This window comes from Schistocerca cancellata, unplaced genomic scaffold, assembly GCF_023864275.1.
Source record: "Schistocerca cancellata isolate TAMUIC-IGC-003103 unplaced genomic scaffold, iqSchCanc2.1 HiC_scaffold_584, whole genome shotgun sequence".
In the NCBI taxonomy this organism is placed as follows: Eukaryota; Metazoa; Arthropoda; class Insecta; order Orthoptera; family Acrididae; genus Schistocerca; species Schistocerca cancellata.
This window is the reverse complement of record NW_026046596.1, coordinates 16,565-42,987: the sequence shown is the minus strand read 5'-3', so window position 1 is coordinate 42,987 and position 26,423 is coordinate 16,565. Positions and strand designations below refer to the sequence as shown.

At 55.5% G+C, this 26,423-nt stretch overlaps 61 non-coding genes across 61 annotated transcripts; 49 read left to right on the top strand and 12 right to left on the bottom strand.

Moving 5' to 3' along the window:
- The first annotated feature begins 141 nt into the window (after window positions 1-141).
- Trnae-uuc (transfer RNA glutamic acid (anticodon UUC)) lies at window positions 142-213 on the top strand. The gene has a single exon. It is a non-coding gene; the product is annotated as a tRNA-Glu (tRNA).
- A 200-nt stretch (window positions 214-413) lies between these two features.
- Window positions 414-487, top strand: Trnai-aau (transfer RNA isoleucine (anticodon AAU)). Its single transcript has one exon. It is a non-coding gene; the product is annotated as a tRNA-Ile (tRNA).
- A 613-nt stretch (window positions 488-1,100) lies between these two features.
- On the bottom strand, window positions 1,101-1,172 carry Trnag-ucc (transfer RNA glycine (anticodon UCC)). The gene has a single exon. It is a non-coding gene; the product is annotated as a tRNA-Gly (tRNA).
- A 326-nt stretch (window positions 1,173-1,498) lies between these two features.
- On the top strand, window positions 1,499-1,570 carry Trnag-gcc (transfer RNA glycine (anticodon GCC)). The gene has a single exon. It is a non-coding gene; the product is annotated as a tRNA-Gly (tRNA).
- A 384-nt stretch (window positions 1,571-1,954) lies between these two features.
- Trnat-cgu (transfer RNA threonine (anticodon CGU)) lies at window positions 1,955-2,027 on the top strand. The gene has a single exon. It is a non-coding gene; the product is annotated as a tRNA-Thr (tRNA).
- A 305-nt stretch (window positions 2,028-2,332) lies between these two features.
- Window positions 2,333-2,404, top strand: Trnae-uuc (transfer RNA glutamic acid (anticodon UUC)). Its single transcript has one exon. It is a non-coding gene; the product is annotated as a tRNA-Glu (tRNA).
- Window positions 2,405-2,603: 199 nt separating this feature from the next.
- Window positions 2,604-2,677, top strand: Trnai-aau (transfer RNA isoleucine (anticodon AAU)). Its single transcript has one exon. It is a non-coding gene; the product is annotated as a tRNA-Ile (tRNA).
- Window positions 2,678-3,288: 611 nt separating this feature from the next.
- On the bottom strand, window positions 3,289-3,361 carry Trnag-ucc (transfer RNA glycine (anticodon UCC)). The gene has a single exon. It is a non-coding gene; the product is annotated as a tRNA-Gly (tRNA).
- A 322-nt stretch (window positions 3,362-3,683) lies between these two features.
- Window positions 3,684-3,753, top strand: Trnag-gcc (transfer RNA glycine (anticodon GCC)). The gene has a single exon. It is a non-coding gene; the product is annotated as a tRNA-Gly (tRNA).
- A 383-nt stretch (window positions 3,754-4,136) lies between these two features.
- Trnat-cgu (transfer RNA threonine (anticodon CGU)) lies at window positions 4,137-4,209 on the top strand. Its single transcript has one exon. It is a non-coding gene; the product is annotated as a tRNA-Thr (tRNA).
- Window positions 4,210-4,514: 305 nt separating this feature from the next.
- Window positions 4,515-4,586, top strand: Trnae-uuc (transfer RNA glutamic acid (anticodon UUC)). The gene has a single exon. It is a non-coding gene; the product is annotated as a tRNA-Glu (tRNA).
- A 198-nt stretch (window positions 4,587-4,784) lies between these two features.
- On the top strand, window positions 4,785-4,858 carry Trnai-aau (transfer RNA isoleucine (anticodon AAU)). Its single transcript has one exon. It is a non-coding gene; the product is annotated as a tRNA-Ile (tRNA).
- Window positions 4,859-5,470: 612 nt separating this feature from the next.
- Trnag-ucc (transfer RNA glycine (anticodon UCC)) lies at window positions 5,471-5,542 on the bottom strand. Its single transcript has one exon. It is a non-coding gene; the product is annotated as a tRNA-Gly (tRNA).
- A 323-nt stretch (window positions 5,543-5,865) lies between these two features.
- On the top strand, window positions 5,866-5,936 carry Trnag-gcc (transfer RNA glycine (anticodon GCC)). The gene has a single exon. It is a non-coding gene; the product is annotated as a tRNA-Gly (tRNA).
- A 382-nt stretch (window positions 5,937-6,318) lies between these two features.
- Trnat-cgu (transfer RNA threonine (anticodon CGU)) lies at window positions 6,319-6,391 on the top strand. Its single transcript has one exon. It is a non-coding gene; the product is annotated as a tRNA-Thr (tRNA).
- A 303-nt stretch (window positions 6,392-6,694) lies between these two features.
- Trnae-uuc (transfer RNA glutamic acid (anticodon UUC)) lies at window positions 6,695-6,766 on the top strand. The gene has a single exon. It is a non-coding gene; the product is annotated as a tRNA-Glu (tRNA).
- A 198-nt stretch (window positions 6,767-6,964) lies between these two features.
- Trnai-aau (transfer RNA isoleucine (anticodon AAU)) lies at window positions 6,965-7,038 on the top strand. The gene has a single exon. It is a non-coding gene; the product is annotated as a tRNA-Ile (tRNA).
- A 612-nt stretch (window positions 7,039-7,650) lies between these two features.
- Window positions 7,651-7,722, bottom strand: Trnag-ucc (transfer RNA glycine (anticodon UCC)). Its single transcript has one exon. It is a non-coding gene; the product is annotated as a tRNA-Gly (tRNA).
- Window positions 7,723-8,045: 323 nt separating this feature from the next.
- Window positions 8,046-8,116, top strand: Trnag-gcc (transfer RNA glycine (anticodon GCC)). The gene has a single exon. It is a non-coding gene; the product is annotated as a tRNA-Gly (tRNA).
- Window positions 8,117-8,498: 382 nt separating this feature from the next.
- On the top strand, window positions 8,499-8,571 carry Trnat-cgu (transfer RNA threonine (anticodon CGU)). The gene has a single exon. It is a non-coding gene; the product is annotated as a tRNA-Thr (tRNA).
- Window positions 8,572-8,874: 303 nt separating this feature from the next.
- Window positions 8,875-8,946, top strand: Trnae-uuc (transfer RNA glutamic acid (anticodon UUC)). The gene has a single exon. It is a non-coding gene; the product is annotated as a tRNA-Glu (tRNA).
- A 198-nt stretch (window positions 8,947-9,144) lies between these two features.
- On the top strand, window positions 9,145-9,218 carry Trnai-aau (transfer RNA isoleucine (anticodon AAU)). The gene has a single exon. It is a non-coding gene; the product is annotated as a tRNA-Ile (tRNA).
- Window positions 9,219-9,830: 612 nt separating this feature from the next.
- Trnag-ucc (transfer RNA glycine (anticodon UCC)) lies at window positions 9,831-9,902 on the bottom strand. Its single transcript has one exon. It is a non-coding gene; the product is annotated as a tRNA-Gly (tRNA).
- A 323-nt stretch (window positions 9,903-10,225) lies between these two features.
- On the top strand, window positions 10,226-10,296 carry Trnag-gcc (transfer RNA glycine (anticodon GCC)). The gene has a single exon. It is a non-coding gene; the product is annotated as a tRNA-Gly (tRNA).
- Window positions 10,297-10,678: 382 nt separating this feature from the next.
- Window positions 10,679-10,751, top strand: Trnat-cgu (transfer RNA threonine (anticodon CGU)). Its single transcript has one exon. It is a non-coding gene; the product is annotated as a tRNA-Thr (tRNA).
- A 303-nt stretch (window positions 10,752-11,054) lies between these two features.
- Trnae-uuc (transfer RNA glutamic acid (anticodon UUC)) lies at window positions 11,055-11,126 on the top strand. Its single transcript has one exon. It is a non-coding gene; the product is annotated as a tRNA-Glu (tRNA).
- A 198-nt stretch (window positions 11,127-11,324) lies between these two features.
- Window positions 11,325-11,398, top strand: Trnai-aau (transfer RNA isoleucine (anticodon AAU)). The gene has a single exon. It is a non-coding gene; the product is annotated as a tRNA-Ile (tRNA).
- A 612-nt stretch (window positions 11,399-12,010) lies between these two features.
- Window positions 12,011-12,082, bottom strand: Trnag-ucc (transfer RNA glycine (anticodon UCC)). Its single transcript has one exon. It is a non-coding gene; the product is annotated as a tRNA-Gly (tRNA).
- A 323-nt stretch (window positions 12,083-12,405) lies between these two features.
- On the top strand, window positions 12,406-12,476 carry Trnag-gcc (transfer RNA glycine (anticodon GCC)). Its single transcript has one exon. It is a non-coding gene; the product is annotated as a tRNA-Gly (tRNA).
- Window positions 12,477-12,858: 382 nt separating this feature from the next.
- Window positions 12,859-12,931, top strand: Trnat-cgu (transfer RNA threonine (anticodon CGU)). The gene has a single exon. It is a non-coding gene; the product is annotated as a tRNA-Thr (tRNA).
- Window positions 12,932-13,234: 303 nt separating this feature from the next.
- Window positions 13,235-13,306, top strand: Trnae-uuc (transfer RNA glutamic acid (anticodon UUC)). Its single transcript has one exon. It is a non-coding gene; the product is annotated as a tRNA-Glu (tRNA).
- Window positions 13,307-13,504: 198 nt separating this feature from the next.
- Window positions 13,505-13,578, top strand: Trnai-aau (transfer RNA isoleucine (anticodon AAU)). Its single transcript has one exon. It is a non-coding gene; the product is annotated as a tRNA-Ile (tRNA).
- A 612-nt stretch (window positions 13,579-14,190) lies between these two features.
- Trnag-ucc (transfer RNA glycine (anticodon UCC)) lies at window positions 14,191-14,262 on the bottom strand. The gene has a single exon. It is a non-coding gene; the product is annotated as a tRNA-Gly (tRNA).
- A 323-nt stretch (window positions 14,263-14,585) lies between these two features.
- Window positions 14,586-14,656, top strand: Trnag-gcc (transfer RNA glycine (anticodon GCC)). The gene has a single exon. It is a non-coding gene; the product is annotated as a tRNA-Gly (tRNA).
- Window positions 14,657-15,038: 382 nt separating this feature from the next.
- On the top strand, window positions 15,039-15,111 carry Trnat-cgu (transfer RNA threonine (anticodon CGU)). The gene has a single exon. It is a non-coding gene; the product is annotated as a tRNA-Thr (tRNA).
- A 303-nt stretch (window positions 15,112-15,414) lies between these two features.
- Trnae-uuc (transfer RNA glutamic acid (anticodon UUC)) lies at window positions 15,415-15,486 on the top strand. The gene has a single exon. It is a non-coding gene; the product is annotated as a tRNA-Glu (tRNA).
- Window positions 15,487-15,684: 198 nt separating this feature from the next.
- Trnai-aau (transfer RNA isoleucine (anticodon AAU)) lies at window positions 15,685-15,758 on the top strand. The gene has a single exon. It is a non-coding gene; the product is annotated as a tRNA-Ile (tRNA).
- A 612-nt stretch (window positions 15,759-16,370) lies between these two features.
- On the bottom strand, window positions 16,371-16,442 carry Trnag-ucc (transfer RNA glycine (anticodon UCC)). Its single transcript has one exon. It is a non-coding gene; the product is annotated as a tRNA-Gly (tRNA).
- A 323-nt stretch (window positions 16,443-16,765) lies between these two features.
- On the top strand, window positions 16,766-16,836 carry Trnag-gcc (transfer RNA glycine (anticodon GCC)). The gene has a single exon. It is a non-coding gene; the product is annotated as a tRNA-Gly (tRNA).
- Window positions 16,837-17,218: 382 nt separating this feature from the next.
- Trnat-cgu (transfer RNA threonine (anticodon CGU)) lies at window positions 17,219-17,291 on the top strand. The gene has a single exon. It is a non-coding gene; the product is annotated as a tRNA-Thr (tRNA).
- Window positions 17,292-17,594: 303 nt separating this feature from the next.
- Trnae-uuc (transfer RNA glutamic acid (anticodon UUC)) lies at window positions 17,595-17,666 on the top strand. The gene has a single exon. It is a non-coding gene; the product is annotated as a tRNA-Glu (tRNA).
- A 198-nt stretch (window positions 17,667-17,864) lies between these two features.
- On the top strand, window positions 17,865-17,938 carry Trnai-aau (transfer RNA isoleucine (anticodon AAU)). The gene has a single exon. It is a non-coding gene; the product is annotated as a tRNA-Ile (tRNA).
- Window positions 17,939-18,550: 612 nt separating this feature from the next.
- Trnag-ucc (transfer RNA glycine (anticodon UCC)) lies at window positions 18,551-18,622 on the bottom strand. The gene has a single exon. It is a non-coding gene; the product is annotated as a tRNA-Gly (tRNA).
- Window positions 18,623-18,945: 323 nt separating this feature from the next.
- On the top strand, window positions 18,946-19,016 carry Trnag-gcc (transfer RNA glycine (anticodon GCC)). Its single transcript has one exon. It is a non-coding gene; the product is annotated as a tRNA-Gly (tRNA).
- A 382-nt stretch (window positions 19,017-19,398) lies between these two features.
- Window positions 19,399-19,471, top strand: Trnat-cgu (transfer RNA threonine (anticodon CGU)). The gene has a single exon. It is a non-coding gene; the product is annotated as a tRNA-Thr (tRNA).
- Window positions 19,472-19,774: 303 nt separating this feature from the next.
- On the top strand, window positions 19,775-19,846 carry Trnae-uuc (transfer RNA glutamic acid (anticodon UUC)). Its single transcript has one exon. It is a non-coding gene; the product is annotated as a tRNA-Glu (tRNA).
- Window positions 19,847-20,044: 198 nt separating this feature from the next.
- On the top strand, window positions 20,045-20,118 carry Trnai-aau (transfer RNA isoleucine (anticodon AAU)). Its single transcript has one exon. It is a non-coding gene; the product is annotated as a tRNA-Ile (tRNA).
- A 612-nt stretch (window positions 20,119-20,730) lies between these two features.
- Window positions 20,731-20,802, bottom strand: Trnag-ucc (transfer RNA glycine (anticodon UCC)). Its single transcript has one exon. It is a non-coding gene; the product is annotated as a tRNA-Gly (tRNA).
- Window positions 20,803-21,125: 323 nt separating this feature from the next.
- Window positions 21,126-21,196, top strand: Trnag-gcc (transfer RNA glycine (anticodon GCC)). Its single transcript has one exon. It is a non-coding gene; the product is annotated as a tRNA-Gly (tRNA).
- A 382-nt stretch (window positions 21,197-21,578) lies between these two features.
- On the top strand, window positions 21,579-21,651 carry Trnat-cgu (transfer RNA threonine (anticodon CGU)). The gene has a single exon. It is a non-coding gene; the product is annotated as a tRNA-Thr (tRNA).
- Window positions 21,652-21,954: 303 nt separating this feature from the next.
- Window positions 21,955-22,026, top strand: Trnae-uuc (transfer RNA glutamic acid (anticodon UUC)). The gene has a single exon. It is a non-coding gene; the product is annotated as a tRNA-Glu (tRNA).
- Window positions 22,027-22,224: 198 nt separating this feature from the next.
- Trnai-aau (transfer RNA isoleucine (anticodon AAU)) lies at window positions 22,225-22,298 on the top strand. The gene has a single exon. It is a non-coding gene; the product is annotated as a tRNA-Ile (tRNA).
- Window positions 22,299-22,910: 612 nt separating this feature from the next.
- On the bottom strand, window positions 22,911-22,982 carry Trnag-ucc (transfer RNA glycine (anticodon UCC)). Its single transcript has one exon. It is a non-coding gene; the product is annotated as a tRNA-Gly (tRNA).
- A 323-nt stretch (window positions 22,983-23,305) lies between these two features.
- Trnag-gcc (transfer RNA glycine (anticodon GCC)) lies at window positions 23,306-23,376 on the top strand. The gene has a single exon. It is a non-coding gene; the product is annotated as a tRNA-Gly (tRNA).
- Window positions 23,377-23,758: 382 nt separating this feature from the next.
- Window positions 23,759-23,831, top strand: Trnat-cgu (transfer RNA threonine (anticodon CGU)). Its single transcript has one exon. It is a non-coding gene; the product is annotated as a tRNA-Thr (tRNA).
- A 303-nt stretch (window positions 23,832-24,134) lies between these two features.
- Trnae-uuc (transfer RNA glutamic acid (anticodon UUC)) lies at window positions 24,135-24,206 on the top strand. Its single transcript has one exon. It is a non-coding gene; the product is annotated as a tRNA-Glu (tRNA).
- A 198-nt stretch (window positions 24,207-24,404) lies between these two features.
- On the top strand, window positions 24,405-24,478 carry Trnai-aau (transfer RNA isoleucine (anticodon AAU)). Its single transcript has one exon. It is a non-coding gene; the product is annotated as a tRNA-Ile (tRNA).
- Window positions 24,479-25,090: 612 nt separating this feature from the next.
- On the bottom strand, window positions 25,091-25,162 carry Trnag-ucc (transfer RNA glycine (anticodon UCC)). Its single transcript has one exon. It is a non-coding gene; the product is annotated as a tRNA-Gly (tRNA).
- Window positions 25,163-25,485: 323 nt separating this feature from the next.
- Window positions 25,486-25,556, top strand: Trnag-gcc (transfer RNA glycine (anticodon GCC)). The gene has a single exon. It is a non-coding gene; the product is annotated as a tRNA-Gly (tRNA).
- Window positions 25,557-25,938: 382 nt separating this feature from the next.
- Trnat-cgu (transfer RNA threonine (anticodon CGU)) lies at window positions 25,939-26,011 on the top strand. The gene has a single exon. It is a non-coding gene; the product is annotated as a tRNA-Thr (tRNA).
- A 303-nt stretch (window positions 26,012-26,314) lies between these two features.
- Window positions 26,315-26,386, top strand: Trnae-uuc (transfer RNA glutamic acid (anticodon UUC)). Its single transcript has one exon. It is a non-coding gene; the product is annotated as a tRNA-Glu (tRNA).
- Window positions 26,387-26,423: the final 37 nt, after the last annotated feature.

Genomic DNA, 26,423 nt, shown 5'->3' with positions numbered 1-26,423 from the left:
AATGCATTGCTCTGAGACTTTTGAGGTGCGCGCCTTGCCAGTCAGTATGCGCAAGACGCTCGCAAAGAGAGAAGGGTGCCGACGTGGGACTCGGCACGAAATGTGCGAGAGACCATCCGATCCGTCCAACGAACGCCGAACTCCGGTGTGGTCTAGTGGCTAGGATACCTGGCTTTCACCCAGGAGGCCCGGGTTCGATTCCCGGTACCGGAACGGGAATTTTTTCCACACGAATCGTCTCAAGTTTCAGCTGTGCGTGCTGCCGTTTCCCGTCCTGCTCGCAATTCAGCTACTGTTTCATGGACCGCCAGCAGAACATGGACGAGCGGAGCAGGCACACGGTGACCCTAGAAGTGGCGTGTGGCTTCATGCCACGTGTTTCCAGCGTAGGGCTGAGCAACCGTCCGCGTCGAGGCCCGTTAGCTCAGTTGGTTAGAGCGTCGTGCTAATAACGCGAAGGTCGTGGGTTCGATCCCCCCACGGGCCAGTACGCTTTTACTACTACGAAAAGGCAGCGCCGATTTCAGCTGGCGAGTGTGATGACCAAAAGATCATCGCCCTGCGTGGACGTTGACAGAGGATCCGAACCCGACTTGTCGGCAAGCGCTACAGCATTCGCTCGGCAATGGCCACAATATGTTGAATACGCTGGTTCTGATACGGCAAAGAGAAAACGAAAGAAAATGTCCGATTGCCGACGTGTAACAACTTTGGCCCTTGTCAGTGCTTGGGCGGGTGACCGCATGGGAACACAGGGTACTGTTGGCAATTTTGCTTCCTATTTGTCTTTCTCCTTTCTTTTCGCAGCTGCAGCCCGATTCAGTCAGGGAGACGCCACCGGTGTAATGAAGCGGCGTGCTGTGTGTCCACCGCCTCGCCTCTCCTTGCCTCTCTCAGTCGTTTCTCGTGCTTGTCGTGTTGATATAGGCCGACTGGAGAGCGTCAGCTCTCGCGTCAGCTGAGCAAAGTCGAGACAAGTCGAGACTCAAGGGGAATCGACGCACACGCTATAGGTGGCCTGCAGCGAGTAAGATGGGGAAAGAAACATTAATTTAAGGACGCGTGGCAAAAAGTACTTATACGCAAAAGTAAAAGCCTGCTGCGGTGGCCGGGAATCGAACCCGGATCAACTGCTTGGAAGGCAACTATGCTGACCATTACACCACCACCGCCACAGTTCCCTTCCGCGCCTCGCGAGCCGCGCTGTGTCTGCTTCCCGCCTGTCAGCGGCGCCTGAAGGTGGTCGTAGCTGTAAGGCGCGTTACGGGGTAGGCGAGCTCATCCAGGCAGCGTCTCTACGCACATTTCGCGTCCTTTGGCAAGAGTCGTCGCGTGCGTGCGCCGCAAGAGTACTTAGACGATCATTTTTAAGCAGTGCAGTGCAGGATTCAGCGTCTGTAGCATTCTCTCGAGAGGATGCGACGGCGCTGGACGGCAGTCCCCACTTTCCCCTCAGACGTTTGCAGCGGAAAGCAGCAGGAAGCTGTGAACTAGCTGAGCATCGGTGGTTCAGTGGTAGAATGCTCGCCTGCCACGCGGGCGGCCCGGGTTTCGATTCCCGGCCGATGCATCATTTTGCTTTTCCCCGCGGTGCCGTGTGACTTGCGCGCTTGAGATGCACGATCCACAAGAATGTATAGCGGGGATTCCCTTGAGAAGAAACGAGAACGCAGCACGCGCGGTTCCCCACTCGGACGCTCGCGTCATGTTCTACGGACTGGCGTCGGCCTGGCCTCACAAGTTGCTGTGTCCAGGTGCCTCCGAGGCACTGAACTTGAACGACGGGGAGTGCTGCCTATGGTTGCAAAAGCTGCAGCAACACCGCAATCAACTGGGCCGGCAATGCACGTGTAGCAACAGAACGCGTTAACCACGAAGTAGTGTATCTCTGCGTCTAACATTGGGTACGCTGCTTACCCAGTTTCCCAGGACCAGCAGTCTCCCCCCGTCCCCTGCCTCGGTAGCGCAGTAGGCAGCGCGTAAGTCTCGTAATTTTAAGGTCGTGAGTTCGATTCTCACCCGGGGCATTTAATTTTCTGTGAGTCACGGTGGTGCTGTCGCTAGGGCTCGAACTTATTTCTTGTTTGTTATCCACAACGTTTCAACGCTTCAGCGAGAAAATGTTTTACTTTCCTGTTATTGATACTTACAGCTTTCCTTTTCCTCTTCTCCCAGTAGAGCAAGAAGCCAAATGCATTGCTCTGAGACTTTTGAGGTGCGCGCCTTGCCAGTCAGTATGCGCAAAGACGCTCGCAAAGAGAGAAGGGTGCCGACGTGGGACTCGGCACGAAATGTGCGAGAGACCATCCGATCCGTCCAACGAACGCCGAACTCCGGTGTGGTCTAGTGGCTAGGATACCTGGCTTTCACCCAGGAGGCCCGGGTTCGATTCCCGGTACCGGAACGGAATTTTTTTCCACACGAATCGTCTCAAGTTTCAGCTGTGCGTGCTGCCGGTTCCCGTCCTGCTCGCAATTCAGCTACTGTTTCATGACCGCCAGCAGAACATGGACGAGCGGAGCAGGCACACGGTGACCCTAGAAGTGGCGTGTGGCTTCATGCCACGTGTTTCCAGCGTAGGGCTGAGCAACCGTCCGCGTCGAGGCCCGTTAGCTCAGTTGGTTAGAGCGTCGTGCTAATAACGCGAAGGTCGTGGGTTCGATCCCCCCACGGGCCAGTACGCTTTTACTACTACGAAAAGGCAGCGCCGATTTCAGCTGGCGAGTGTGATGACCAAAAGATCATCGCCCTGCGTGGACGTTGACAGAGGATCCGAACCCGACTTGTCGGCAAGCGCTACAGCATTCGCTCGGCAATGGCCACAATATGTTGAATACGCTGGTTCTGATACGGCAAAGAGAAAACGAAAGAAAATGTCCGATTGCCGACGTGTAACAACTTTGGCCCTTGTCAGTGCTTGGGCGGGTGACCGCATGGGAACACAGGGTACTGTTGGCAATTTTGCTTCCTATTTGTCTTTCTCCTTTCTTTTCGCAGCTGCAGCCCGATTCAGTCAGGGAGACGCCACCGTGTAATGAAGCGGCGTGCTGTGTGTCCACCGCCTCGCCTCTCCTTGCCTCTCTCAGTCGTTTCTCGTGCTTGTCGTGTTGATATAGGCCGACTGGAGAGCGTCAGCTCTCGCGTCAGCTGAGCAAAGTCGAGACAAGTCGAGACTCAAGGGGAATCGACGCACACGCTATAGGGTGGCCTGCAGCGAGTAAGATGGGGAAAGAAACATTAATTTAAGGACGCGTGGCAAAAGTACTTATACGCAAAAGTAAAAGCCTGCTGCGGTGCCGGGAATCGAACCCGGATCAACTGCTTGGAAGGCAACTATGCTGACCATTACACCACCACCGCACAGTTCCCTTCCGCGCCTCGCGAGCCGCGCTGTGTCTGCTTCCCGCCTGTCAGCGGCGCCTGAAGGTGGTCGTAGCTGTAGGCGCGTTACGGGGTAGGCGAGCTCATCCAGGCAGCGTCTCTACGCACATTTCGCGTCCTTTGGCAAGAGTCGTCGCGTGCGTGCGCCGCAAGAGTACTTAGACGATCATTTTTAAGCAGTGCAGTGCAGGATTCAGCGTCTGTAGCATTCTCTCGAGAGGATGCGACGGCGCTGGACGGCAGTCCCACTTTCCCCTCAGACGTTTGCAGCGGAAAGCAGCAGGAAGCTGTGAACTAGCTGAGCATCGGTGGTTCAGTGGTAGAATGCTCGCCTGCCACGCGGGCGGCCCGGGTTCGATTCCGGCCGATGCATCATTTTGCTTTTCCCGCGGTGCCGTGTGACTTGCGCGCTTGAGATGCACGATCCACAAGAATGTATAGCGGGATTCCCTTGAGAAGAAACGAGAACGCAGCACGCGCGGTTCCCCACTCGGACGCTCGCGTCATGTTCTACGGACTGGCGTCGCCTGGCCTCACAAGTTGCTGTGTCCAGGTGCCTCCGAGGCACCTGAACTTGAACGACGGGGAGTGCTGCCTATGGTTGCAAAAGCTGCAGCAACACCGCAATCAACTGGGCCGGCAATGCACGTGTAGCAACAGAACGCGTTAACCACGAAGTAGTGTATCTCTGCGTCTAACATTGGGTACGCTGCTTACCCAGTTTCCAGGACCAGCAGTCTCCCCCCCGTCCCCCTGCCTCGGTAGCGCAGTAGGCAGCGCGTAAGTCTCGTAATTTTAAGGTCGTGAGTTCGATTCTCACCCGGGGCATTTAATTTTCTGTGAGTCACGGTGGTGCTGTCGCTAGGGCTCGAACTTATTTCTTGTTTGTTATCCACAACGTTTCAACGCTTCAGCGAGAAAATGTTTACTTCCTGTTATTGATACTTACAGCTTTTTCCTTTTCCTCTTCTCCCAGTAGAGCAAGAAGCCAAATGCATTGCTCTGAGACTTTTGAGGTGCGCGCCTTGCCAGTCAGTATGCGCAAAGACGCTCGCAAAGAGAGAAGGGTGCCGACGTGGGACTCGGCACGAAATGTGCGAGAGACCATCCGATCCGTCCAACGAACGCCGAACTCCGGTGTGGTCTAGTGGCTAGGATACCTGGCTTTCACCCAGGAGGCCCGGGTTCGATTCCCGGTACCGGAACGGAATTTTTTCCACACGAATCGTCTCAAGTTTCAGCTGTGCGTGCTGCCGTTTCCCGTCCTGCTCGCAATTCAGCTACTGTTTCATGACCGCCAGCAGAACATGGACGAGCGGAGCAGGCACACGGTGACCCTAGAAGTGGCGTGTGGCTTCATGCCACGTGTTTCCAGCGTAGGGCTGAGCAACCGTCCGCGTCGAGGCCCGTTAGCTCAGTTGGTTAGAGCGTCGTGCTAATAACGCGAAGGTCGTGGGTTCGATCCCCCCACGGGCCAGTACGCTTTTACTACTACGAAAAGGCAGCGCCGATTTCAGCTGGCGAGTGTGATGACCAAAAGATCATCGCCCTGCGTGGACGTTGACAGAGGATCCGAACCCGACTTGTCGGCAAGCGCTACAGCATTCGCTCGGCAATGGCCACAATATGTTGAATACGCTGGTTCTGATACGGCAAAGAGAAAACGAAAGAAAATGTCCGATTGCCGACGTGTAACAACTTTGGCCCTTGTCAGTGCTTGGGCGGGTGACCGCATGGGAACACAGGGTACTGTTGGCAATTTTGCTTCCTATTTGTCTTTCTCCTTTCTTTTCGCAGCTGCAGCCCGATTCAGTCAGGGAGACGCCACCGTGTAATGAAGCGGCGTGCTGTGTGTCCACCGCCTCGCCTCTCCTTGCCTCTCTCAGTCGTTTCTCGTGCTTGTCGTGTTGATATAGGCCGACTGGAGAGCGTCAGCTCTCGCGTCAGCTGAGCAAAGTCGAGACAAGTCGAGACTCAAGGGGAATCGACGCACACGCTATAGGGTGGCCTGCAGCGAGTAAGATGGGGAAAGAAACATTAATTTAAGGACGCGTGGCAAAAGTACTTATACGCAAAAGTAAAAGCCTGCTGCGGTGGCCGGGAATCGAACCCGGATCAACTGCTTGGAAGGCAACTATGCTGACCATTACACCACCACCGCACAGTTCCCTTCCGCGCCTCGCGAGCCGCGCTGTGTCTGCTTCCCGCCTGTCAGCGGCGCCTGAAGGTGGTCGTAGCTGTAGGCGCGTTACGGGGTAGGCGAGCTCATCCAGGCAGCGTCTCTACGCACATTTCGCGTCCTTTGGCAAGAGTCGTCGCGTGCGTGCGCCGCAAGAGTACTTAGACGATCATTTTTAAGCAGTGCAGTGCAGGATTCAGCGTCTGTAGCATTCTCTCGAGAGGATGCGACGGCGCTGGACGGCAGTCCCACTTTCCCCTCAGACGTTTGCAGCGGAAAGCAGCAGGAAGCTGTGAACTAGCTGAGCATCGGTGGTTCAGTGGTAGAATGCTCGCCTGCCACGCGGGCGGCCCGGGTTCGATTCCCGGCCGATGCATCATTTTGCTTTTCCCGCGGTGCCGTGTGACTTGCGCGCTTGAGATGCACGATCCACAAGAATGTATAGCGGGATTCCCTTGAGAAGAAACGAGAACGCAGCACGCGCGGTTCCCCACTCGGACGCTCGCGTCATGTTCTACGGACTGGCGTCGGCCTGGCCTCACAAGTTGCTGTGTCCAGGTGCCTCCGAGGCACTGAACTTGAACGACGGGGAGTGCTGCCTATGGTTGCAAAAGCTGCAGCAACACCGCAATCAACTGGGCCGGCAATGCACGTGTAGCAACAGAACGCGTTAACCACGAAGTAGTGTATCTCTGCGTCTAACATTGGGTACGCTGCTTACCCAGTTTCCAGGACCAGCAGTCTCCCCCCGTCCCCCTGCCTCGGTAGCGCAGTAGGCAGCGCGTAAGTCTCGTAATTTTAAGGTCGTGAGTTCGATTCTCACCCGGGGCATTTAATTTTCTGTGAGTCACGGTGGTGCTGTCGCTAGGGCTCGAACTTATTTCTTGTTTGTTATCCACAACGTTTCAACGCTTCAGCGAGAAAATGTTTACTTCCTGTTATTGATACTTACAGCTTTCCTTTTCCTCTTCTCCCAGTAGAGCAAGAAGCCAAATGCATTGCTCTGAGACTTTTGAGGTGCGCGCCTTGCCAGTCAGTATGCGCAAAGACGCTCGCAAAGAGAGAAGGGTGCCGACGTGGGACTCGGCACGAAATGTGCGAGAGACCATCCGATCCGTCCAACGAACGCCGAACTCCGGTGTGGTCTAGTGGCTAGGATACCTGGCTTTCACCCAGGAGGCCCGGGTTCGATTCCCGGTACCGGAACGGAATTTTTTCCACACGAATCGTCTCAAGTTTCAGCTGTGCGTGCTGCCGTTTCCCGTCCTGCTCGCAATTCAGCTACTGTTTCATGACCGCCAGCAGAACATGGACGAGCGGAGCAGGCACACGGTGACCCTAGAAGTGGCGTGTGGCTTCATGCCACGTGTTTCCAGCGTAGGGCTGAGCAACCGTCCGCGTCGAGGCCCGTTAGCTCAGTTGGTTAGAGCGTCGTGCTAATAACGCGAAGGTCGTGGGTTCGATCCCCCCACGGGCCAGTACGCTTTTACTACTACGAAAAGGCAGCGCCGATTTCAGCTGGCGAGTGTGATGACCAAAAGATCATCGCCCTGCGTGGACGTTGACAGAGGATCCGAACCCGACTTGTCGGCAAGCGCTACAGCATTCGCTCGGCAATGGCCACAATATGTTGAATACGCTGGTTCTGATACGGCAAAGAGAAAACGAAAGAAAATGTCCGATTGCCGACGTGTAACAACTTTGGCCCTTGTCAGTGCTTGGGCGGGTGACCGCATGGGAACACAGGGTACTGTTGGCAATTTTGCTTCCTATTTGTCTTTCTCCTTTCTTTTCGCAGCTGCAGCCCGATTCAGTCAGGGAGACGCCACCGTGTAATGAAGCGGCGTGCTGTGTGTCCACCGCCTCGCCTCTCCTTGCCTCTCTCAGTCGTTTCTCGTGCTTGTCGTGTTGATATAGGCCGACTGGAGAGCGTCAGCTCTCGCGTCAGCTGAGCAAAGTCGAGACAAGTCGAGACTCAAGGGGAATCGACGCACACGCTATAGGGTGGCCTGCAGCGAGTAAGATGGGGAAAGAAACATTAATTTAAGGACGCGTGGCAAAAGTACTTATACGCAAAAGTAAAAGCCTGCTGCGGTGGCCGGGAATCGAACCCGGATCAACTGCTTGGAAGGCAACTATGCTGACCATTACACCACCACCGCACAGTTCCCTTCCGCGCCTCGCGAGCCGCGCTGTGTCTGCTTCCCGCCTGTCAGCGGCGCCTGAAGGTGGTCGTAGCTGTAGGCGCGTTACGGGGTAGGCGAGCTCATCCAGGCAGCGTCTCTACGCACATTTCGCGTCCTTTGGCAAGAGTCGTCGCGTGCGTGCGCCGCAAGAGTACTTAGACGATCATTTTTAAGCAGTGCAGTGCAGGATTCAGCGTCTGTAGCATTCTCTCGAGAGGATGCGACGGCGCTGGACGGCAGTCCCACTTTCCCCTCAGACGTTTGCAGCGGAAAGCAGCAGGAAGCTGTGAACTAGCTGAGCATCGGTGGTTCAGTGGTAGAATGCTCGCCTGCCACGCGGGCGGCCCGGGTTCGATTCCCGGCCGATGCATCATTTTGCTTTTCCCGCGGTGCCGTGTGACTTGCGCGCTTGAGATGCACGATCCACAAGAATGTATAGCGGGATTCCCTTGAGAAGAAACGAGAACGCAGCACGCGCGGTTCCCCACTCGGACGCTCGCGTCATGTTCTACGGACTGGCGTCGGCCTGGCCTCACAAGTTGCTGTGTCCAGGTGCCTCCGAGGCACTGAACTTGAACGACGGGGAGTGCTGCCTATGGTTGCAAAAGCTGCAGCAACACCGCAATCAACTGGGCCGGCAATGCACGTGTAGCAACAGAACGCGTTAACCACGAAGTAGTGTATCTCTGCGTCTAACATTGGGTACGCTGCTTACCCAGTTTCCAGGACCAGCAGTCTCCCCCCGTCCCCCTGCCTCGGTAGCGCAGTAGGCAGCGCGTAAGTCTCGTAATTTTAAGGTCGTGAGTTCGATTCTCACCCGGGGCATTTAATTTTCTGTGAGTCACGGTGGTGCTGTCGCTAGGGCTCGAACTTATTTCTTGTTTGTTATCCACAACGTTTCAACGCTTCAGCGAGAAAATGTTTACTTCCTGTTATTGATACTTACAGCTTTCCTTTTCCTCTTCTCCCAGTAGAGCAAGAAGCCAAATGCATTGCTCTGAGACTTTTGAGGTGCGCGCCTTGCCAGTCAGTATGCGCAAAGACGCTCGCAAAGAGAGAAGGGTGCCGACGTGGGACTCGGCACGAAATGTGCGAGAGACCATCCGATCCGTCCAACGAACGCCGAACTCCGGTGTGGTCTAGTGGCTAGGATACCTGGCTTTCACCCAGGAGGCCCGGGTTCGATTCCCGGTACCGGAACGGAATTTTTTCCACACGAATCGTCTCAAGTTTCAGCTGTGCGTGCTGCCGTTTCCCGTCCTGCTCGCAATTCAGCTACTGTTTCATGACCGCCAGCAGAACATGGACGAGCGGAGCAGGCACACGGTGACCCTAGAAGTGGCGTGTGGCTTCATGCCACGTGTTTCCAGCGTAGGGCTGAGCAACCGTCCGCGTCGAGGCCCGTTAGCTCAGTTGGTTAGAGCGTCGTGCTAATAACGCGAAGGTCGTGGGTTCGATCCCCCCACGGGCCAGTACGCTTTTACTACTACGAAAAGGCAGCGCCGATTTCAGCTGGCGAGTGTGATGACCAAAAGATCATCGCCCTGCGTGGACGTTGACAGAGGATCCGAACCCGACTTGTCGGCAAGCGCTACAGCATTCGCTCGGCAATGGCCACAATATGTTGAATACGCTGGTTCTGATACGGCAAAGAGAAAACGAAAGAAAATGTCCGATTGCCGACGTGTAACAACTTTGGCCCTTGTCAGTGCTTGGGCGGGTGACCGCATGGGAACACAGGGTACTGTTGGCAATTTTGCTTCCTATTTGTCTTTCTCCTTTCTTTTCGCAGCTGCAGCCCGATTCAGTCAGGGAGACGCCACCGTGTAATGAAGCGGCGTGCTGTGTGTCCACCGCCTCGCCTCTCCTTGCCTCTCTCAGTCGTTTCTCGTGCTTGTCGTGTTGATATAGGCCGACTGGAGAGCGTCAGCTCTCGCGTCAGCTGAGCAAAGTCGAGACAAGTCGAGACTCAAGGGGAATCGACGCACACGCTATAGGGTGGCCTGCAGCGAGTAAGATGGGGAAAGAAACATTAATTTAAGGACGCGTGGCAAAAGTACTTATACGCAAAAGTAAAAGCCTGCTGCGGTGGCCGGGAATCGAACCCGGATCAACTGCTTGGAAGGCAACTATGCTGACCATTACACCACCACCGCACAGTTCCCTTCCGCGCCTCGCGAGCCGCGCTGTGTCTGCTTCCCGCCTGTCAGCGGCGCCTGAAGGTGGTCGTAGCTGTAGGCGCGTTACGGGGTAGGCGAGCTCATCCAGGCAGCGTCTCTACGCACATTTCGCGTCCTTTGGCAAGAGTCGTCGCGTGCGTGCGCCGCAAGAGTACTTAGACGATCATTTTTAAGCAGTGCAGTGCAGGATTCAGCGTCTGTAGCATTCTCTCGAGAGGATGCGACGGCGCTGGACGGCAGTCCCACTTTCCCCTCAGACGTTTGCAGCGGAAAGCAGCAGGAAGCTGTGAACTAGCTGAGCATCGGTGGTTCAGTGGTAGAATGCTCGCCTGCCACGCGGGCGGCCCGGGTTCGATTCCCGGCCGATGCATCATTTTGCTTTTCCCGCGGTGCCGTGTGACTTGCGCGCTTGAGATGCACGATCCACAAGAATGTATAGCGGGATTCCCTTGAGAAGAAACGAGAACGCAGCACGCGCGGTTCCCCACTCGGACGCTCGCGTCATGTTCTACGGACTGGCGTCGGCCTGGCCTCACAAGTTGCTGTGTCCAGGTGCCTCCGAGGCACTGAACTTGAACGACGGGGAGTGCTGCCTATGGTTGCAAAAGCTGCAGCAACACCGCAATCAACTGGGCCGGCAATGCACGTGTAGCAACAGAACGCGTTAACCACGAAGTAGTGTATCTCTGCGTCTAACATTGGGTACGCTGCTTACCCAGTTTCCAGGACCAGCAGTCTCCCCCCGTCCCCCTGCCTCGGTAGCGCAGTAGGCAGCGCGTAAGTCTCGTAATTTTAAGGTCGTGAGTTCGATTCTCACCCGGGGCATTTAATTTTCTGTGAGTCACGGTGGTGCTGTCGCTAGGGCTCGAACTTATTTCTTGTTTGTTATCCACAACGTTTCAACGCTTCAGCGAGAAAATGTTTACTTCCTGTTATTGATACTTACAGCTTTCCTTTTCCTCTTCTCCCAGTAGAGCAAGAAGCCAAATGCATTGCTCTGAGACTTTTGAGGTGCGCGCCTTGCCAGTCAGTATGCGCAAAGACGCTCGCAAAGAGAGAAGGGTGCCGACGTGGGACTCGGCACGAAATGTGCGAGAGACCATCCGATCCGTCCAACGAACGCCGAACTCCGGTGTGGTCTAGTGGCTAGGATACCTGGCTTTCACCCAGGAGGCCCGGGTTCGATTCCCGGTACCGGAACGGAATTTTTTCCACACGAATCGTCTCAAGTTTCAGCTGTGCGTGCTGCCGTTTCCCGTCCTGCTCGCAATTCAGCTACTGTTTCATGACCGCCAGCAGAACATGGACGAGCGGAGCAGGCACACGGTGACCCTAGAAGTGGCGTGTGGCTTCATGCCACGTGTTTCCAGCGTAGGGCTGAGCAACCGTCCGCGTCGAGGCCCGTTAGCTCAGTTGGTTAGAGCGTCGTGCTAATAACGCGAAGGTCGTGGGTTCGATCCCCCCACGGGCCAGTACGCTTTTACTACTACGAAAAGGCAGCGCCGATTTCAGCTGGCGAGTGTGATGACCAAAAGATCATCGCCCTGCGTGGACGTTGACAGAGGATCCGAACCCGACTTGTCGGCAAGCGCTACAGCATTCGCTCGGCAATGGCCACAATATGTTGAATACGCTGGTTCTGATACGGCAAAGAGAAAACGAAAGAAAATGTCCGATTGCCGACGTGTAACAACTTTGGCCCTTGTCAGTGCTTGGGCGGGTGACCGCATGGGAACACAGGGTACTGTTGGCAATTTTGCTTCCTATTTGTCTTTCTCCTTTCTTTTCGCAGCTGCAGCCCGATTCAGTCAGGGAGACGCCACCGTGTAATGAAGCGGCGTGCTGTGTGTCCACCGCCTCGCCTCTCCTTGCCTCTCTCAGTCGTTTCTCGTGCTTGTCGTGTTGATATAGGCCGACTGGAGAGCGTCAGCTCTCGCGTCAGCTGAGCAAAGTCGAGACAAGTCGAGACTCAAGGGGAATCGACGCACACGCTATAGGGTGGCCTGCAGCGAGTAAGATGGGGAAAGAAACATTAATTTAAGGACGCGTGGCAAAAGTACTTATACGCAAAAGTAAAAGCCTGCTGCGGTGGCCGGGAATCGAACCCGGATCAACTGCTTGGAAGGCAACTATGCTGACCATTACACCACCACCGCACAGTTCCCTTCCGCGCCTCGCGAGCCGCGCTGTGTCTGCTTCCCGCCTGTCAGCGGCGCCTGAAGGTGGTCGTAGCTGTAGGCGCGTTACGGGGTAGGCGAGCTCATCCAGGCAGCGTCTCTACGCACATTTCGCGTCCTTTGGCAAGAGTCGTCGCGTGCGTGCGCCGCAAGAGTACTTAGACGATCATTTTTAAGCAGTGCAGTGCAGGATTCAGCGTCTGTAGCATTCTCTCGAGAGGATGCGACGGCGCTGGACGGCAGTCCCACTTTCCCCTCAGACGTTTGCAGCGGAAAGCAGCAGGAAGCTGTGAACTAGCTGAGCATCGGTGGTTCAGTGGTAGAATGCTCGCCTGCCACGCGGGCGGCCCGGGTTCGATTCCCGGCCGATGCATCATTTTGCTTTTCCCGCGGTGCCGTGTGACTTGCGCGCTTGAGATGCACGATCCACAAGAATGTATAGCGGGATTCCCTTGAGAAGAAACGAGAACGCAGCACGCGCGGTTCCCCACTCGGAGGCTCGCGTCATGTTCTACGGACTGGCGTCGGCCTGGCCTCACAAGTTGCTGTGTCCAGGTGCCTCCGAGGCACTGAACTTGAACGACGGGGAGTGCTGCCTATGGTTGCAAAAGCTGCAGCAACACCGCAATCAACTGGGCCGGCAATGCACGTGTAGCAACAGAACGCGTTAACCACGAAGTAGTGTATCTCTGCGTCTAACATTGGGTACGCTGCTTACCCAGTTTCCAGGACCAGCAGTCTCCCCCCGTCCCCCTGCCTCGGTAGCGCAGTAGGCAGCGCGTAAGTCTCGTAATTTTAAGGTCGTGAGTTCGATTCTCACCCGGGGCATTTAATTTTCTGTGAGTCACGGTGGTGCTGTCGCTAGGGCTCGAACTTATTTCTTGTTTGTTATCCACAACGTTTCAACGCTTCAGCGAGAAAATGTTTACTTCCTGTTATTGATACTTACAGCTTTCCTTTTCCTCTTCTCCCAGTAGAGCAAGAAGCCAAATGCATTGCTCTGAGACTTTTGAGGTGCGCGCCTTGCCAGTCAGTATGCGCAAAGACGCTCGCAAAGAGAGAAGGGTGCCGACGTGGGACTCGGCACGAAATGTGCGAGAGACCATCCGATCCGTCCAACGAACGCCGAACTCCGGTGTGGTCTAGTGGCTAGGATACCTGGCTTTCACCCAGGAGGCCCGGGTTCGATTCCCGGTACCGGAACGGAATTTTTTCCACACGAATCGTCTCAAGTTTCAGCTGTGCGTGCTGCCGTTTCCCGTCCTGCTCGCAATTCAGCTACTGTTTCATGACCGCCAGCAGAACATGGACGAGCGGAGCAGGCACACGGTGACCCTAGAAGTGGCGTGTGGCTTCATGCCACGTGTTTCCAGCGTAGGGCTGAGCAACCGTCCGCGTCGAGGCCCGTTAGCTCAGTTGGTTAGAGCGTCGTGCTAATAACGCGAAGGTCGTGGGTTCGATCCCCCCACGGGCCAGTACGCTTTTACTACTACGAAAAGGCAGCGCCGATTTCAGCTGGCGAGTGTGATGACCAAAAGATCATCGCCCTGCGTGGACGTTGACAGAGGATCCGAACCCGACTTGTCGGCAAGCGCTACAGCATTCGCTCGGCAATGGCCACAATATGTTGAATACGCTGGTTCTGATACGGCAAAGAGAAAACGAAAGAAAATGTCCGATTGCCGACGTGTAACAACTTTGGCCCTTGTCAGTGCTTGGGCGGGTGACCGCATGGGAACACAGGGTACTGTTGGCAATTTTGCTTCCTATTTGTCTTTCTCCTTTCTTTTCGCAGCTGCAGCCCGATTCAGTCAGGGAGACGCCACCGTGTAATGAAGCGGCGTGCTGTGTGTCCACCGCCTCGCCTCTCCTTGCCTCTCTCAGTCGTTTCTCGTGCTTGTCGTGTTGATATAGGCCGACTGGAGAGCGTCAGCTCTCGCGTCAGCTGAGCAAAGTCGAGACAAGTCGAGACTCAAGGGGAATCGACGCACACGCTATAGGGTGGCCTGCAGCGAGTAAGATGGGGAAAGAAACATTAATTTAAGGACGCGTGGCAAAAGTACTTATACGCAAAAGTAAAAGCCTGCTGCGGTGGCCGGGAATCGAACCCGGATCAACTGCTTGGAAGGCAACTATGCTGACCATTACACCACCACCGCACAGTTCCCTTCCGCGCCTCGCGAGCCGCGCTGTGTCTGCTTCCCGCCTGTCAGCGGCGCCTGAAGGTGGTCGTAGCTGTAGGCGCGTTACGGGGTAGGCGAGCTCATCCAGGCAGCGTCTCTACGCACATTTCGCGTCCTTTGGCAAGAGTCGTCGCGTGCGTGCGCCGCAAGAGTACTTAGACGATCATTTTTAAGCAGTGCAGTGCAGGATTCAGCGTCTGTAGCATTCTCTCGAGAGGATGCGACGGCGCTGGACGGCAGTCCCACTTTCCCCTCAGACGTTTGCAGCGGAAAGCAGCAGGAAGGTGTGAACTAGCTGAGCATCGGTGGTTCAGTGGTAGAATGCTCGCCTGCCACGCGGGCGGCCCGGGTTCGATTCCCGGCCGATGCATCATTTTGCTTTTCCCGCGGTGCCGTGTGACTTGCGCGCTTGAGATGCACGATCCACAAGAATGTATAGCGGGATTCCCTTGAGAAGAAACGAGAACGCAGCACGCGCGGTTCCCCACTCGGACGCTCGCGTCATGTTCTACGGACTGGCGTCGGCCTGGCCTCACAAGTTGCTGTGTCCAGGTGCCTCCGAGGCACTGAACTTGAACGACGGGGAGTGCTGCCTATGGTTGCAAAAGCTGCAGCAACACCGCAATCAACTGGGCCGGCAATGCACGTGTAGCAACAGAACGCGTTAACCACGAAGTAGTGTATCTCTGCGTCTAACATTGGGTACGCTGCTTACCCAGTTTCCAGGACCAGCAGTCTCCCCCCGTCCCCCTGCCTCGGTAGCGCAGTAGGCAGCGCGTAAGTCTCGTAATTTTAAGGTCGTGAGTTCGATTCTCACCCGGGGCATTTAATTTTCTGTGAGTCACGGTGGTGCTGTCGCTAGGGCTCGAACTTATTTCTTGTTTGTTATCCACAACGTTTCAACGCTTCAGCGAGAAAATGTTTACTTCCTGTTATTGATACTTACAGCTTTCCTTTTCCTCTTCTCCCAGTAGAGCAAGAAGCCAAATGCATTGCTCTGAGACTTTTGAGGTGCGCGCCTTGCCAGTCAGTATGCGCAAAGACGCTCGCAAAGAGAGAAGGGTGCCGACGTGGGACTCGGCACGAAATGTGCGAGAGACCATCCGATCCGTCCAACGAACGCCGAACTCCGGTGTGGTCTAGTGGCTAGGATACCTGGCTTTCACCCAGGAGGCCCGGGTTCGATTCCCGGTACCGGAACGGAATTTTTTCCACACGAATCGTCTCAAGTTTCAGCTGTGCGTGCTGCCGTTTCCCGTCCTGCTCGCAATTCAGCTACTGTTTCATGACCGCCAGCAGAACATGGACGAGCGGAGCAGGCACACGGTGACCCTAGAAGTGGCGTGTGGCTTCATGCCACGTGTTTCCAGCGTAGGGCTGAGCAACCGTCCGCGTCGAGGCCCGTTAGCTCAGTTGGTTAGAGCGTCGTGCTAATAACGCGAAGGTCGTGGGTTCGATCCCCCCACGGGCCAGTACGCTTTTACTACTACGAAAAGGCAGCGCCGATTTCAGCTGGCGAGTGTGATGACCAAAAGATCATCGCCCTGCGTGGACGTTGACAGAGGATCCGAACCCGACTTGTCGGCAAGCGCTACAGCATTCGCTCGGCAATGGCCACAATATGTTGAATACGCTGGTTCTGATACGGCAAAGAGAAAACGAAAGAAAATGTCCGATTGCCGACGTGTAACAACTTTGGCCCTTGTCAGTGCTTGGGCGGGTGACCGCATGGGAACACAGGGTACTGTTGGCAATTTTGCTTCCTATTTGTCTTTCTCCTTTCTTTTCGCAGCTGCAGCCCGATTCAGTCAGGGAGACGCCACCGTGTAATGAAGCGGCGTGCTGTGTGTCCACCGCCTCGCCTCTCCTTGCCTCTCTCAGTCGTTTCTCGTGCTTGTCGTGTTGATATAGGCCGACTGGAGAGCGTCAGCTCTCGCGTCAGCTGAGCAAAGTCGAGACAAGTCGAGACTCAAGGGGAATCGACGCACACGCTATAGGGTGGCCTGCAGCGAGTAAGATGGGGAAAGAAACATTAATTTAAGGACGCGTGGCAAAAGTACTTATACGCAAAAGTAAAAGCCTGCTGCGGTGGCCGGGAATCGAACCCGGATCAACTGCTTGGAAGGCAACTATGCTGACCATTACACCACCACCGCACAGTTCCCTTCCGCGCCTCGCGAGCCGCGCTGTGTCTGCTTCCCGCCTGTCAGCGGCGCCTGAAGGTGGTCGTAGCTGTAGGCGCGTTACGGGGTAGGCGAGCTCATCCAGGCAGCGTCTCTACGCACATTTCGCGTCCTTTGGCAAGAGTCGTCGCGTGCGTGCGCCGCAAGAGTACTTAGACGATCATTTTTAAGCAGTGCAGTGCAGGATTCAGCGTCTGTAGCATTCTCTCGAGAGGATGCGACGGCGCTGGACGGCAGTCCCACTTTCCCCTCAGACGTTTGCAGCGGAAAGCAGCAGGAAGGTGTGAACTAGCTGAGCATCGGTGGTTCAGTGGTAGAATGCTCGCCTGCCACGCGGGCGGCCCGGGTTCGATTCCCGGCCGATGCATCATTTTGCTTTTCCCGCGGTGCCGTGTGACTTGCGCGCTTGAGATGCACGATCCACAAGAATGTATAGCGGGATTCCCTTGAGAAGAAACGAGAACGCAGCACGCGCGGTTCCCCACTCGGACGCTCGCGTCATGTTCTACGGACTGGCGTCGGCCTGGCCTCACAAGTTGCTGTGTCCAGGTGCCTCCGAGGCACTGAACTTGAACGACGGGGAGTGCTGCCTATGGTTGCAAAAGCTGCAGCAACACCGCAATCAACTGGGCCGGCAATGCACGTGTAGCAACAGAACGCGTTAACCACGAAGTAGTGTATCTCTGCGTCTAACATTGGGTACGCTGCTTACCCAGTTTCCAGGACCAGCAGTCTCCCCCCGTCCCCCTGCCTCGGTAGCGCAGTAGGCAGCGCGTAAGTCTCGTAATTTTAAGGTCGTGAGTTCGATTCTCACCCGGGGCATTTAATTTTCTGTGAGTCACGGTGGTGCTGTCGCTAGGGCTCGAACTTATTTCTTGTTTGTTATCCACAACGTTTCAACGCTTCAGCGAGAAAATGTTTACTTCCTGTTATTGATACTTACAGCTTTCCTTTTCCTCTTCTCCCAGTAGAGCAAGAAGCCAAATGCATTGCTCTGAGACTTTTGAGGTGCGCGCCTTGCCAGTCAGTATGCGCAAAGACGCTCGCAAAGAGAGAAGGGTGCCGACGTGGGACTCGGCACGAAATGTGCGAGAGACCATCCGATCAGTCCAACGAACGCCGAACTCCGGTGTGGTCTAGTGGCTAGGATACCTGGCTTTCACCCAGGAGGCCCGGGTTCGATTCCCGGTACCGGAACGGAATTTTTTCCACACGAATCGTCTCAAGTTTCAGCTGTGCGTGCTGCCGTTTCCCGTCCTGCTCGCAATTCAGCTACTGTTTCATGACCGCCAGCAGAACATGGACGAGCGGAGCAGGCACACGGTGACCCTAGAAGTGGCGTGTGGCTTCATGCCACGTGTTTCCAGCGTAGGGCTGAGCAACCGTCCGCGTCGAGGCCCGTTAGCTCAGTTGGTTAGAGCGTCGTGCTAATAACGCGAAGGTCGTGGGTTCGATCCCCCCACGGGCCAGTACGCTTTTACTACTACGAAAAGGCAGCGCCGATTTCAGCTGGCGAGTGTGATGACCAAAAGATCATCGCCCTGCGTGGACGTTGACAGAGGATCCGAACCCGACTTGTCGGCAAGCGCTACAGCATTCGCTCGGCAATGGCCACAATATGTTGAATACGCTGGTTCTGATACGGCAAAGAGAAAACGAAAGAAAATGTCCGATTGCCGACGTGTAACAACTTTGGCCCTTGTCAGTGCTTGGGCGGGTGACCGCATGGGAACACAGGGTACTGTTGGCAATTTTGCTTCCTATTTGTCTTTCTCCTTTCTTTTCGCAGCTGCAGCCCGATTCAGTCAAGGAGACGCCACCGTGTAATGAAGCGGCGTGCTGTGTGTCCACCGCCTCGCCTCTCCTTGCCTCTCTCAGTCGTTTCTCGTGCTTGTCGTGTTGATATAGGCCGACTGGAGAGCGTCAGCTCTCGCGTCAGCTGAGCAAAGTCGAGACAAGTCGAGACTCAAGGGGAATCGACGCACACACTATAGGGTGGCCTGCAGCGAGTAAGATGGGGAAAGAAACATTAATTTAAGGACGCGTGGCAAAAGTACTTATACGCAAAAGTAAAAGCCTGCTGCGGTGGCCGGGAATCGAACCCGGATCAACTGCTTGGAAGGCAACTATGCTGACCATTACACCACCACCGCACAGTTCCCTTCCGCGCCTCGCGAGCCGCGCTGTGTCTGCTTCCCGCCTGTCAGCGGCGCCTGAAGGTGGTCGTAGCTGTAGGCGCGTTACGGGGTAGGCGAGCTCATCCAGGCAGCGTCTCTACGCACATTTCGCGTCCTTTGGCAAGAGTCGTCGCGTGCGTGCGCCGCAAGAGTACTTAGACGATCATTTTTAAGCAGTGCAGTGCAGGATTCAGCGTCTGTAGCATTCTCTCGAGAGGATGCGACGGCGCTGGACGGCAGTCCCACTTTCCCCTCAGACGTTTGCAGCGGAAAGCAGCAGGAAGATGTGAACTAGCTGAGCATCGGTGGTTCAGTGGTAGAATGCTCGCCTGCCACGCGGGCGGCCCGGGTTCGATTCCCGGCCGATGCATCATTTTGCTTTTCCCGCGGTGCCGTGTGACTTGCGCGCTTGAGATGCACGATCCACAAGAATGTATAGCGGGATTCCCTTGAGAAGAAACGAGAACGCAGCACGCGCGGTTCCCCACTCGGACGCTCGCGTCATGTTCTACGGACTGGCGTCGGCCTGGCCTCACAAGTTGCTGTGTCCAGGTGCCTCCGAGGCACTGAACTTGAACGACGGGGAGTGCTGCCTATGGTTGCAAAAGCTGCAGCAACACCGCAATCAACTGGGCCGGCAATGCACGTGTAGCAACAGAACGCGTTAACCACGATGTAGTGTATCTCTGCGTCTAACATTGGGTACGCTGCTTACCCAGTTTCCAGGACCAGCAGTCTCCCCCCGTCCCCCTGCCTCGGTAGCGCAGTAGGCAGCGCGTAAGTCTCGTAATTTTAAGGTCGTGAGTTCGATTCTCACCCGGGGCATTTAATTTTCTGTGAGTCACGGTGGTGCTGTCGCTAGGGCTCGAACTTATTTCTTGTTTGTTATCCACAACGTTTCAACGCTTCAGCGAGAAAATGTTTACTTCCTGTTATTGATACTTACAGCTTTCCTTTTCCTCTTCTCCCAGTAGAGCAAGAAGCCAAATGCATTGCTCTGAGACTTTTGAGGTGCGCGCCTTGCCAGTCAGTATGCGCAAAGACGCTCGCAAAGAGAGAAGGGTGCCGACGTGGGACTCGGCACGAAATGTGCGAGAGACCATCCGATCCGTCCAACGAACGCCGAACTCCGGTGTGGTCTAGTGGCTAGGATACCTGGCTTTCACCCAGGAGGCCCGGGTTCGATTCCCGGTACCGGAACGGAATTTTTTCCACACGAATCGTCTCAAGTTTCAGCTGTGCGTGCTGCCGTTTCCCGTCCTGCTCGCAATTCAGCTACTGTTTCATGACCGCCAGCAGAACATGGACGAGCGGAGCAGGCACACGGTGACCCTAGAAGTGGCGTGTGGCTTCATGCCACGTGTTTCCAGCGTAGGGCTGAGCAACCGTCCGCGTCGAGGCCCGTTAGCTCAGTTGGTTAGAGCGTCGTGCTAATAACGCGAAGGTCGTGGGTTCGATCCCCCCACGGGCCAGTACGCTTTTACTACTACGAAAAGGCAGCGCCGATTTCAGCTGGCGAGTGTGATGACCAAAAGATCATCGCCCTGCGTGGACGTTGACAGAGGATCCGAACCCGACTTGTCGGCAAGCGCTACAGCATTCGCTCGGCAATGGCCACAATATGTTGAATACGCTGGTTCTGATACGGCAAAGAGAAAACGAAAGAAAATGTCCGATTGCCGACGTGTAACAACTTTGGCCCTTGTCAGTGCTTGGGCGGGTGACCGCATGGGAACACAGGGTACTGTTGGCAATTTTGCTTCCTATTTGTCTTTCTCCTTTCTTTTCGCAGCTGCAGCCCGATTCAGTCAGGGAGACGCCACCGTGTAATGAAGCGGCGTGCTGTGTGTCCACCGCCTCGCCTCTCCTTGCCTCTCTCAGTCGTTTCTCGTGCTTGTCGTGTTGATATAGGCCGACTGGAGAGCGTCAGCTCTCGCGTCAGCTGAGCAAAGTCGAGACAAGTCGAGACTCAAGGGGAATCGACGCACACGCTATAGGGTGGCCTGCAGCGAGTAAGATGGGGAAAGAAACATTAATTTAAGGACGCGTGGCAAAAGTACTTATACGCAAAAGTAAAAGCCTGCTGCGGTGGCCGGGAATCGAACCCGGATCAACTGCTTGGAAGGCAACTATGCTGACCATTACACCACCACCGCACAGTTCCCTTCCGCGCCTCGCGAGCCGCGCTGTGTCTGCTTCCCGCCTGTCAGCGGCGCCTGAAGGTGGTCGTAGCTGTAGGCGCGTTACGGGGTAGGCGAGCTCATCCAGGCAGCGTCTCTACGCACATTTCGCGTCCTTTGGCAAGAGTCGTCGCGTGCGTGCGCCGCAAGAGTACTTAGACGATCATTTTTAAGCAGTGCAGTGCAGGATTCAGCGTCTGTAGCATTCTCTCGAGAGGATGCGACGGCGCTGGACGGCAGTCCCACTTTCCCCTCAGACGTTTGCAGCGGAAAGCAGCAGGAAGCTGTGAACTAGCTGAGCATCGGTGGTTCAGTGGTAGAATGCTCGCCTGCCACGCGGGCGGCCCGGGTTCGATTCCCGGCCGATGCATCATTTTGCTTTTCCCGCGGTGCCGTGTGACTTGCGCGCTTGAGATGCACGATCCACAAGAATGTATAGCGGGATTCCCTTGAGAAGAAACGAGAACGCAGCACGCGCGGTTCCCCACTCGGAGGCTCGCGTCATGTTCTACGGACTGGCGTCGGCCTGGCCTCACAAGTTGCTGTGTCCAGGTGCCTCCGAGGCACTGAACTTGAACGACGGGGAGTGCTGCCTATGGTTGCAAAAGCTGCAGCAACACCGCAATCAACTGGGCCGGCAATGCACGTGTAGCAACAGAACGCGTTAACCACGAAGTAGTGTATCTCTGCGTCTAACATTGGGTACGCTGCTTACCCAGTTTCCAGGACCAGCAGTCTCCCCCCGTCCCCCTGCCTCGGTAGCGCAGTAGGCAGCGCGTAAGTCTCGTAATTTTAAGGTCGTGAGTTCGATTCTCACCCGGGGCATTTAATTTTCTGTGAGTCACGGTGGTGCTGTCGCTAGGGCTCGAACTTATTTCTTGTTTGTTATCCACAACGTTTCAACGCTTCAGCGAGAAAATGTTTACTTCCTGTTATTGATACTTACAGCTTTCCTTTTCCTCTTCTCCCAGTAGAGCAAGAAGCCAAATGCATTGCTCTGAGACTTTTGAGGTGCGCGCCTTGCCAGTCAGTATGCGCAAAGACGCTCGCAAAGAGAGAAGGGTGCCGACGTGGGACTCGGCACGAAATGTGCGAGAGACCATCCGATCCGTCCAACGAACGCCGAACTCCGGTGTGGTCTAGTGGCTAGGATACCTGGCTTTCACCCAGGAGGCCCGGGTTCGATTCCCGGTACCGGAACGGAATTTTTTCCACACGAATCGTCTCAAGTTTCAGCTGTGCGTGCTGCCGTTTCCCGTCCTGCTCGCAATTCAGCTACTGTTTCATGACCGCCAGCAGAACATGGACGAGCGGAGCAGGCACACGGTGACCCTAGAAGTGGCGTGTGGCTTCATGCCACGTGTTTCCAGCGTAGGGCTGAGCAACCGTCCGCGTCGAGGCCCGTTAGCTCAGTTGGTTAGAGCGTCGTGCTAATAACGCGAAGGTCGTGGGTTCGATCCCCCCACGGGCCAGTACGCTTTTACTACTACGAAAAGGCAGCGCCGATTTCAGCTGGCGAGTGTGATGACCAAAAGATCATCGCCCTGCGTGGACGTTGACAGAGGATCCGAACCCGACTTGTCGGCAAGCGCTACAGCATTCGCTCGGCAATGGCCACAATATGTTGAATACGCTGGTTCTGATACGGCAAAGAGAAAACGAAAGAAAATGTCCGATTGCCGACGTGTAACAACTTTGGCCCTTGTCAGTGCTTGGGCGGGTGACCGCATGGGAACACAGGGTACTGTTGGCAATTTTGCTTCCTATTTGTCTTTCTCCTTTCTTTTCGCAGCTGCAGCCCGATTCAGTCAGGGAGACGCCACCGTGTAATGAAGCGGCGTGCTGTGTGTCCACCGCCTCGCCTCTCCTTGCCTCTCTCAGTCGTTTCTCGTGCTTGTCGTGTTGATATAGGCCGACTGGAGAGCGTCAGCTCTCGCGTCAGCTGAGCAAAGTCGAGACAAGTCGAGACTCAAGGGGAATCGACGCACACGCTATAGGGTGGCCTGCAGCGAGTAAGATGGGGAAAGAAACATTAATTTAAGGACGCGTGGCAAAAGTACTTATACGCAAAAGTAAAAGCCTGCTGCGGTGGCCGGGAATCGAACCCGGATCAACTGCTTGGAAGGCAACTATGCTGACCATTACACCACCACCGCACAGTTCCCTTCCGCGCCTCGCGAGCCGCGCTGTGTCTGCTTCCCGCCTGTCAGCGGCGCCTGAAGGTGGTCGTAGCTGTAGGCGCGTTACGGGGTAGGCGAGCTCATCCAGGCAGCGTCTCTACGCACATTTCGCGTCCTTTGGCAAGAGTCGTCGCGTGCGTGCGCCGCAAGAGTACTTAGACGATCATTTTTAAGCAGTGCAGTGCAGGATTCAGCGTCTGTAGCATTCTCTCGAGAGGATGCGACGGCGCTGGACGGCAGTCCCACTTTCCCCTCAGACGTTTGCAGCGGAAAGCAGCAGGAAGATGTGAACTAGCTGAGCATCGGTGGTTCAGTGGTAGAATGCTCGCCTGCCACGCGGGCGGCCCGGGTTCGATTCCCGGCCGATGCATCATTTTGCTTTTCCCGCGGTGCCGTGTGACTTGCGCGCTTGAGATGCACGATCCACAAGAATGTATAGCGGGATTCCCTTGAGAAGAAACGAGAACGCAGCACGCGCGGTTCCCCACTCGGACGCTCGCGTCATGTTCTACGGACTGGCGTCGGCCTGGCCTCACAAGTTGCTGTGTCCAGGTGCCTCCGAGGCACTGAACTTGAACGACGGGGAGTGCTGCCTATGGTTGCAAAAGCTGCAGCAACACCGCAATCAACTGGGCCGGCAATGCACGTGTAGCAACAGAACGCGTTAACCACGAAGTAGTGTATCTCTGCGTCTAACATTGGGTACGCTGCTTACCCAGTTTCCAGGACCAGCAGTCTCCCCCCGTCCCCCTGCCTCGGTAGCGCAGTAGGCAGCGCGTAAGTCTCGTAATTTTAAGGTCGTGAGTTCGATTCTCACCCGGGGCATTTAATTTTCTGTGAGTCACGGTGGTGCTGTCGCTAGGGCTCGAACTTATTTCTTGTTTGTTATCCACAACGTTTCAACGCTTCAGCGAGAAAATGTTTACTTCCTGTTATTGATACTTACAGCTTTCCTTTTCCTCTTCTCCCAGTAGAGCAAGAAGCCAAATGCATTGCTCTGAGACTTTTGAGGTGCGCGCCTTGCCAGTCAGTATGCGCAAAGACGCTCGCAAAGAGAGAAGGGTGCCGACGTGGGACTCGGCACGAAATGTGCGAGAGACCATCCGATCCGTCCAACGAACGCCGAACTCCGGTGTGGTCTAGTGGCTAGGATACCTGGCTTTCACCCAGGAGGCCCGGGTTCGATTCCCGGTACCGGAACGGAATTTTTTCCACACGAATCGTCTCAAGTTTCAGCTGTGCGTGCTGCCGTTTCCCGTCCTGCTCGCAATTCAGCTACTGTTTCATGACCGCCAGCAGAACATGGACGAGCGGAGCAGGCACACGGTGACCCTAGAAGTGGCGTGTGGCTTCATGCCACGTGTTTCCAGCGTAGGGCTGAGCAACCGTCCGCGTCGAGGCCCGTTAGCTCAGTTGGTTAGAGCGTCGTGCTAATAACGCGAAGGTCGTGGGTTCGATCCCCCCACGGGCCAGTACGCTTTTACTACTACGAAAAGGCAGCGCCGATTTCAGCTGGCGAGTGTGATGACCAAAAGATCATCGCCCTGCGTGGACGTTGACAGAGGATCCGAACCCGACTTGTCGGCAAGCGCTACAGCATTCGCTCGGCAATGGCCACAATATGTTGAATACGCTGGTTCTGATACGGCAAAGAGAAAACGAAAGAAAATGTCCGATTGCCGACGTGTAACAACTTTGGCCCTTGTCAGTGCTTGGGCGGGTGACCGCATGGGAACACAGGGTACTGTTGGCAATTTTGCTTCCTATTTGTCTTTCTCCTTTCTTTTCGCAGCTGCAGCCCGATTCAGTCAGGGAGACGCCACCGTGTAATGAAGCGGCGTGCTGTGTGTCCACCGCCTCGCCTCTCCTTGCCTCTCTCAGTCGTTTCTCGTGCTTGTCGTGTTGATATAGGCCGACTGGAGAGCGTCAGCTCTCGCGTCAGCTGAGCAAAGTCGAGACAAGTCGAGACTCAAGGGGAATCGACGCACACGCTATAGGGTGGCCTGCAGCGAGTAAGATGGGGAAAGAAACATTAATTTAAGGACGCGTGGCAAAAGTACTTATACGCAAAAGTAAAAGCCTGCTGCGGTGGCCGGGAATCGAACCCGGATCAACTGCTTGGAAGGCAACTATGCTGACCATTACACCACCACCGCACAGTTCCCTTCCGCGCCTCGCGAGCCGCGCTGTGTCTGCTTCCCGCCTGTCAGCGGCGCCTGAAGGTGGTCGTAGCTGTAGGCGCGTTACGGGGTAGGCGAGCTCATCCAGGCAGCGTCTCTACGCACATTTCGCGTCCTTTGGCAAGAGTCGTCGCGTGCGTGCGCCGCAAGAGTACTTAGACGATCATTTTTAAGCAGTGCAGTGCAGGATTCAGCGTCTGTAGCATTCTCTCGAGAGGATGCGACGGCGCTGGACGGCAGTCCCACTTTCCCCTCAGACGTTTGCAGCGGAAAGCAGCAGGAAGGTGTGAACTAGCTGAGCATCGGTGGTTCAGTGGTAGAATGCTCGCCTGCCACGCGGGCGGCCCGGGTTCGATTCCCGGCCGATGCATCATTTTGCTTTTCCCGCGGTGCCGTGTGACTTGCGCGCTTGAGATGCACGATCCACAAGAATGTATAGCGGGATTCCCTTGAGAAGAAACGAGAACGCAGCACGCGCGGTTCCCCACTCGGACGCTCGCGTCATGTTCTACGGACTGGCGTCGGCCTGGCCTCACAAGTTGCTGTGTCCAGGTGCCTCCGAGGCACTGAACTTGAACGACGGGGAGTGCTGCCTATGGTTGCAAAAGCTGCAGCAACACCGCAATCAACTGGGCCGGCAATGCACGTGTAGCAACAGAACGCGTTAACCACGAAGTAGTGTATCTCTGCGTCTAACATTGGGTACGCTGCTTACCCAGTTTCCAGGACCAGCAGTCTCCCCCCGTCCCCCTGCCTCGGTAGCGCAGTAGGCAGCGCGTAAGTCTCGTAATTTTAAGGTCGTGAGTTCGATTCTCACCCGGGGCATTTAATTTTCTGTGAGTCACGGTGGTGCTGTCGCTAGGGCTCGAACTTATTTCTTGTTTGTTATCCACAACGTTTCAACGCTTCAGCGAGAAAATGTTTACTTCCTGTTATTGATACTTACAGCTTTCCTTTTCCTCTTCTCCCAGTAGAGCAAGAAGCCAAATGCATTGCTCTGAGACTTTTGAGGTGCGCGCCTTGCCAGTCAGTATGCGCAAAGACGCTCGCAAAGAGAGAAGGGTGCCGACGTGGGACTCGGCACGAAATGTGCGAGAGACCATCCGATCCGTCCAACGAACGCCGAACTCCGGTGTGGTCTAGTGGCTAGGATACCTGGCTTTCACCCAGGAGGCCCGGGTTCGATTCCCGGTACCGGAACGGAATTTTTTCCACACGAATCGTCTCAAGTTTCAGC